We start from the raw sequence: 7,571 nt of genomic DNA, 5'->3' as shown, positions 1-7,571 counted from the left end.
TTAGTGTGAGCAACCGGCAGGAATCACTATTACTCTCTTCAGGTAGCCAATGCCTTGTCACCAGTACAAACACATCTTCAAAGTCAAGAAACCCCTGGTAAGAGGAACGATAAATCTTTTAACATACACAACAGGTGGCGTATCGCTTCAGGCAGACGGGCCACTGTATCTAGAAAATGTGTATTTGGGTGAGCAACTAGCAGGAATCACCATGACTCTCTTAAGGTAGCCAATGCCTCGTCACCAGCGAGAATCACATCAGCAACTTCAAGAAAACCCTGGCAAGAGTAACGATGTATCTCTTAAGGTATTCAACTAGTGGCGTATCGCATCAGGCAGACTGGCCACAGTGTCTAAAAAATGTGTATTTCGGTGAGCAACTAGCAGGAATCACTATGACTGTCTTAAGGAAGCCAATCCTTCGTAACGAGTAGAATCACATCAGCAACTGCAAGAAACTCCTTGCAGCAATAACGATGTTTGTCTTATGATAAATGAATAGTGGCATAGCGCTTTGGGCAAACTGGCCACAGTATCTAAAAAGTGTGTATTTGAGTAAGCAACTGGCTGGAATCACTATGAGTCTCTTAAGGTAGACAACGCCTCGTCACCAGTTGAATTACATCTCCAAAGTCAAGAAATCCCTGGCAAGAGTAATGATGTTTCTCTTAAGATACACAAAGAGTGGCGTATCGATTTGGGCAGACTGGCAACAGTACGTAAAAAATGTGTCGTTGGTGAGCAACTGGCAGGAATCACTATGAATCTCTTAAGGTAGCCAATGGTTCGTCACCAGCAGAATCACATCTTGAAAGTCAAGAAACCCCTGGCAAGTGTAACGAGGTTTCTCTTAAGATACACAACTAGTGGCGTATCGCTTGCGGTAGACTGGCCACAGTATCTAAATAATGTTTATTTGGGTGAGCAACTTGCAGGAATCATTATGACACTCGTAAGGTAACCAATGCCTCGTCACCAGGAGAATCGTATCAACAAACTCGAAGAAACCCTGGCAAGAGCAACGATGAATCTGTTAAGATTCGCAACAAGTGACATATCGCATCTGGCAGATTGCCCACAGGATGAAAGAAGTGTGAATGTGTGTGAGCAAATGGCAGGAGTTACTAATCCTCTCTTACGGTAGACAACGCCTCGTAACCAGTAGTATAACATCTTCAATGTCAAGAAACCCCTGGCAGGAGGAACGTTACATCTCTACAGATAAACTACTAGTGGCATATCGGTTTGGGCAGACTGGCCACACTATCTAAGAAATGTGTATTTGGGTGAGCAACTGGCAAGAATCACTATGACTCTCTTAAGGTAGCCAATGCCTCGTCACCAGTGGAATGACATCTTCAAAGTTAAGAAATACCTGGAAAGAGTAACGACGATTCTCTTAAGATACACAACTAGTGGCATATCGCTTCCGGCAGACTGGCCACAGTATATAAAAAATGTGTATTTGTGTGAGCAACTTGCAGGAATCACTATGATTCTGTTAAGGTAACCAATGCCACGTCACCAGGAGTATCGTATCAGCGAACTCGAAGAAACGCTGGCTGGAGGACCAATGACTCTCTTAGGATACACAACTAGTGACATGTTGCACCTCGCAGATCGGCCACAAACAGAAATTGGTGTCAATTTGTGTGAGCAAATGGCAGGAGTAACTATTCCTCTCTTAAGGTAGCCAATGCCCCGTTACCAGTAGAATCGCATTTCAAAGTCACGAGACCCCTGGCAAGTGTAACGATAATTCTCTTAAGATACACAACTAGTGGCGTATCGCTTCAGACAGATTGGCCACTGTATTTACAAAATGTGTATCTGGGTGAGAAACTACCAGGAATCACTATGTCTCTCTGAACGAAGCCAATGCTTCGTCAACACGACAATCACATCAGCAACTGCAAGAAACCCTGGCAGGAATAACGATGTTTGTCTTAGGAGTAAGAACTAGTGGTATACCGCTGTCAGCAGATGGGCCACAGTATCCAAAAAATGTGTATTTGGGTGAGCAACTGGCAGGAATCACTATGACTCTCTTAAGGTAGCCAAAGCTTCGTCACCAGTTGAATCACATTTTCAAAGTCACGAAACCCCAGGCAAGAGTAACGATGTTTCTCTAAAGATAAACGAGTAGTGGCGTATCGCTTCAGGCAGACTGGCCACAGTATCTAAAAAAACGTGTATTTGGGTGAGCAACTGGCTGTAATCAATATGACTCTCTTAAGGTAGCCAATGCCTCGTCACCAGGAGATTCATGTCACCAAACTCGAAGAAACCCTGGCCAGAGCGATGATGACCCTGTTAGGAAACACAATTAGTGACATACCGCATCTGGCAGATTGCACACAGGAAGAAAGTAGTGTGAATCTGTGTGCGCAAATGGCAGGAGTAACTATTCCTCCCTTAAGGTAGACAACGCCTCGTCGCCAGTAGTATCACATCTTCAAAGTCAAGACACCCCTGGTAAGAGTATCGATGTTTCTTTTAAGATACACAAATAGTGGCGTATCGTTTCAGGCAGACTGGCCACAGTATGTAAAAAATGTGTATTTGGGTGAGCAACTGGCAGGAATCACTATGACTCTCTTAAGATAGCCAATGCCCCGTCACCAGTAGAATCATATCTTCAAAGTCAAGAAACCCCTGGCAAGAGTAACGATATTTCACTTAAGATACACAACTAGTGGCGTATCACTTAGGGCAGACTGGCCGCAGTATCTAAGAAATGTGTATTAGTGTGAGCAACCGGCAGGAATCACTATTACTCTCTTCAGGTAGCCAATGCCTTGTCACCAGTACAAACACATCTTCAAAGTCAAGAAACCCCTGGTAAGAGGAACGATAAATCTTTTAACATACACAACAGGTGGCGTATCGCTTCAGGCAGACGGGCCACTGTATCTAGAAAATGTGTATTTGGGTGAGCAACTAGCAGGAATCACCATGACTCTCTTAAGGTAGCCAATGCCTCGTCACCAGCGAGAATCACATCAGCAACTTCAAGAAAACCCTGGCAAGAGTAACGATGTATCTCTTAAGGTATTCAACTAGTGGCGTATCGCATCAGGCAGACTGGCCACAGTGTCTAAAAAATGTGTATTTCGGTGAGCAACTAGCAGGAATCACTATGACTGTCTTAAGGAAGCCAATCCTTCGTAACGAGTAGAATCACATCAGCAACTGCAAGAAACTCCTTGCAGCAATAACGATGTTTGTCTTATGATAAATGAATAGTGGCATAGCGCTTTGGGCAAACTGGCCACAGTATCTAAAAAGTGTGTATTTGAGTAAGCAACTGGCTGGAATCACTATGAGTCTCTTAAGGTAGACAACGCCTCGTCACCAGTTGAATTACATCTCCAAAGTCAAGAAATCCCTGGCAAGAGTAATGATGTTTCTCTTAAGATACACAAAGAGTGGCGTATCGATTTGGGCAGACTGGCAACAGTACGTAAAAAATGTGTCGTTGGTGAGCAACTGGCAGGAATCACTATGAATCTCTTAAGGTAGCCAATGGTTCGTCACCAGCAGAATCACATCTTGAAAGTCAAGAAACCCCTGGCAAGTGTAACGAGGTTTCTCTTAAGATACACAACTAGTGGCGTATCGCTTGCGGTAGACTGGCCACAGTATCTAAATAATGTTTATTTGGGTGAGCAACTTGCAGGAATCATTATGACACTCGTAAGGTAACCAATGCCTCGTCACCAGGAGAATCGTATCAACAAACTCGAAGAAACCCTGGCAAGAGCAACGATGAATCTGTTAAGATTCGCAACAAGTGACATATCGCATCTGGCAGATTGCCCACAGGATGAAAGAAGTGTGAATGTGTGTGAGCAAATGGCAGGAGTTACTAATCCTCTCTTACGGTAGACAACGCCTCGTAACCAGTAGTATAACATCTTCAATGTCAAGAAACCCCTGGCAGGAGGAACGTTATATCTCTACAGATAAACTACTAGTGGCATATCGGTTTGGGCAGACTGGCCACACTATCTAAGAAATGTGTATTTGGGTGAGCAACTGGCAAGAATCACTATGACTCTCTTAAGGTAGCCAATGCCTCGTCACCAGTAGAATGACATCTACAAAGTTAAGAAATACCTGGAAAGAGTAACGACGATTCTCTTAAGATACACAACTAGTGGCATATCGCTTCCGGCAGACTGGCCACAGTATATAAAAAATGTGTATTTGTGTGAGCAACTTGCAGGAATCACTATGATTCTGTTAAGGTAACCAATGCCACGTCACCAGGAGTATCGTATCAGCGAACTCGAAGAAACGCTGGCTGGAGGACCAATGACCCTCTTAGGATACACAACTAGTGACATGTTGCACCTCGCAGATCGGCCACAAACAGAAATTGGTGTCAATTTGTGTGAGCAAATGGCAGGAGTAACTATTCCTCTCTTAAGGTAGCCAATGCCCCGTTACCAGTAGAATCGCATTTCAAAGTCACGAGACCCCTGGCAAGTGTAACGACAATTCTCTTAAGATACACAACTAGTGGCGTATCGCTTCAGACAGATTGGCCACTGTATTTACAAAATGTGTATCTGGGTGAGAAACTACCAGGAATCACTATGTCTCTCTGAACGAAGCCAATGCTTCGTCAACACGACAATCACATCAGCAACTGCAAGAAACCCTGGCAGGAATAACGATGTTTGTCTTAGGAGTAAGAACTAGTGGTATACCGCTGTCAGCAGATGGGCCACAGTATCCAAAAAATGTGTATTTGGGTGAGCAACTGGCAGGAATCACTATGACTCTCTTAAGGTAGCCAAAGCTTCGTCACCAGCTGAATCACATTTTCAAAGTCAAGAAACCCCAGGCAAGAGTAACGATGTTTCTCTAAAGATAAACGAGTAGTGGCGTATCGCTTCAGGCAGACTGGCCACAGTATCTAAAAAAACGTGTATTTGGGTGAGCAACTGGCTGTAATCAATATGACTCTCTTAAGGTAGCCAATGCCTCGTCACCAGGAGATTCATGTCGCCAAACTCGAAGAAACCCTGGCCAGAGCGATGATGACCCTGTTAGGAAACACAATTAGTGACATACCGCATCTGGCAGATTGCACACAGGAAGAAAGTAGTGTGAATCTGTGTGCGCAAATGGCAAGAGTGACTATTCCTCCCTTAAGGTAGACAACGCCTCGTCGCCAGTAGTATCACATCTTCAAAATCAAGACACCCCTTGTAAGAGTATCGATGTTTCTTTTAAGATACACAAATAGTGGCGTATCGTTTCAGGCAGACTGGCCACAGTATGTAAAAAATGGGTATTTGGGTGAGCAACTGGCAGGAATCACTATGACTCTCTTAAGATAGCCAATGCCCCGTCACCAGTAGAATCATATCTTCAAAGTCAAGAAACCCCTGGCAAGAGTAACGATATTTCACTTAAGATACACAACTAGTGGCGTATCACTTAGGGCAGACTGGCCGCAGTATCTAAGAAATGTGTATTAGTGTGAGCAACCGGCAGGAATCACTATTACTCTCTTCAGGTAGCCAATGCCTTGTCACCAGTACAAACACATCTTCAAAGTCAAGAAACCCCTGGTAAGAGGAACGATAAATCTTTTAACATACACAACAGGTGGCGTATCGCTTCAGGCAGACGGGCCACTGTATCTAGAAAATGTGTATTTGGGTGAGCAACTAGCAGGAATCTCCATGACTCTCTTAAGGTAGCCAATGCCTCGTCACCAGCGAGAATCACATCAGCAACTTCAAGAAAACCCTGGCAAGAGTAACGATGTATCTCTTAAGGTATTCAACTAGTGGCGTATCGCATCAGGCAGACTGGCCACAGTGTCTAAAAAATGTGTATTTCGGTGAGCAACTAGCAGGAATCACTATGACTGTCTTAAGGAAGCCAATCCTTCGTAACGAGTAGAATCACATCAGCAACTGCAAGAAACTCCTTGCAGCAATAACGATGTTTGTCTTATGATAAATGAATAGTGGCATAGCGCTTTGGGCAAACTGGCCACAGTATCTAAAAAGTGTGTATTTGAGTAAGCAACTGGCTGGAATCACTATGAGTCTCTTAAGGTAGACAACGCCTCGTCACCAGTTGAATTACATCTCCAAAGTCAAGAAATCCCTGGCAAGAGTAATGATGTTTCTCTTAAGATACACAAAGAGTGGCGTATCGATTTGGGCAGACTGGCAACAGTACGTAAAAAATGTGTCGTTGGTGAGCAACTGGCAGGAATCACTATGAATCTCTTAAGGTAGCCAATGGTTCGTCACCAGCAGAATCACATCTTGAAAGTCAAGAAACCCCTGGCAAGTGTAACGAGGTTTCTCTTAAGATACACAACTAGTGGCGTATCGCTTGCGGTAGACTGGCCACAGTATCTAAATAATGTTTATTTGGGTGAGCAACTTGCAGGAATCATTATGACACTCGTAAGGTAACCAATGCCTCGTCACCAGGAGAATCGTATCAACAAACTCGAAGAAACCCTGGCAAGAGCAACGATGAATCTGTTAAGATTCGCAACAAGTGACATATCGCATCTGGCAGATTGCCCACAGGATGAAAGAAGTGTGAATGTGTGTGAGCAAATGGCAGGAGTTACTAATCCTCTCTTACGGTAGACAACGCCTCGTAACCAGTAGTATAACATCTTCAATGTCAAGAAACCCCTGGCAGGAGGAACGTTATATCTCTACAGATAAACTACTAGTGGCATATCGGTTTGGGCAGACTGGCCACACTATCTAAGAAATGTGTATTTGGGTGAGCAACTGGCAAGAATCACTATGACTCTCTTAAGGTAGCCAATGCCTCGTCACCAGTAGAATGACATCTACAAAGTTAAGAAATACCTGGAAAGAGTAACGACGATTCTCTTAAGATACACAACTAGTGGCATATCGCTTCCGGCAGACTGGCCACAGTATATAAAAAATGTGTATTTGTGTGAGCAACTTGCAGGAATCACTATGATTCTGTTAAGGTAACCAATGCCACGTCACCAGGAGTATCGTATCAGCGAACTCGAAGAAACGCTGGCTGGAGGACCAATGACTCTCTTAGGATACACAACTAGTGACATGTTGCACCTCGCAGATCGGCCACAAACAGAAATTGGTGTCAATTTGTGTGAGCAAATGGCAGGAGTAACTATTCCTCTCTTAAGGTAGCCAATGCCCCGTTACCAGTAGAATCGCATTTCAAAGTCACGAGACCCCTGGCAAGTGTAACGATAATTCTCTTAAGATACACAACTAGTGGCGTATCGCTTCAGACAGATTGGCCACTGTATTTACAAAATGTGTATCTGGGTGAGAAACTACCAGGAATCACTATGTCTCTCTGAACGAAGCCAATGCTTCGTCAACACGACAATCACATCAGCAACTGCAAGAAACCCTGGCAGGAATAACGATGTTTGTCTTAGGAGTAAGAACTAGTGGTATACCGCTGTCAGCAGATGGGCCACAGTATCCAAAAAATGTGTATTTGGGTGAGCAACTGGCAGGAATCACTATGACTCTCTTAAGGTAGCCAAAGCTTCGTCACCAGTTGAATCA

Source organism: Schistocerca piceifrons, unplaced genomic scaffold, assembly GCF_021461385.2.
Source record: "Schistocerca piceifrons isolate TAMUIC-IGC-003096 unplaced genomic scaffold, iqSchPice1.1 HiC_scaffold_907, whole genome shotgun sequence".
In the NCBI taxonomy this organism is placed as follows: domain Eukaryota; kingdom Metazoa; phylum Arthropoda; class Insecta; order Orthoptera; family Acrididae; genus Schistocerca; species Schistocerca piceifrons.
Note: the sequence above shows the minus strand (reverse complement) of the source record.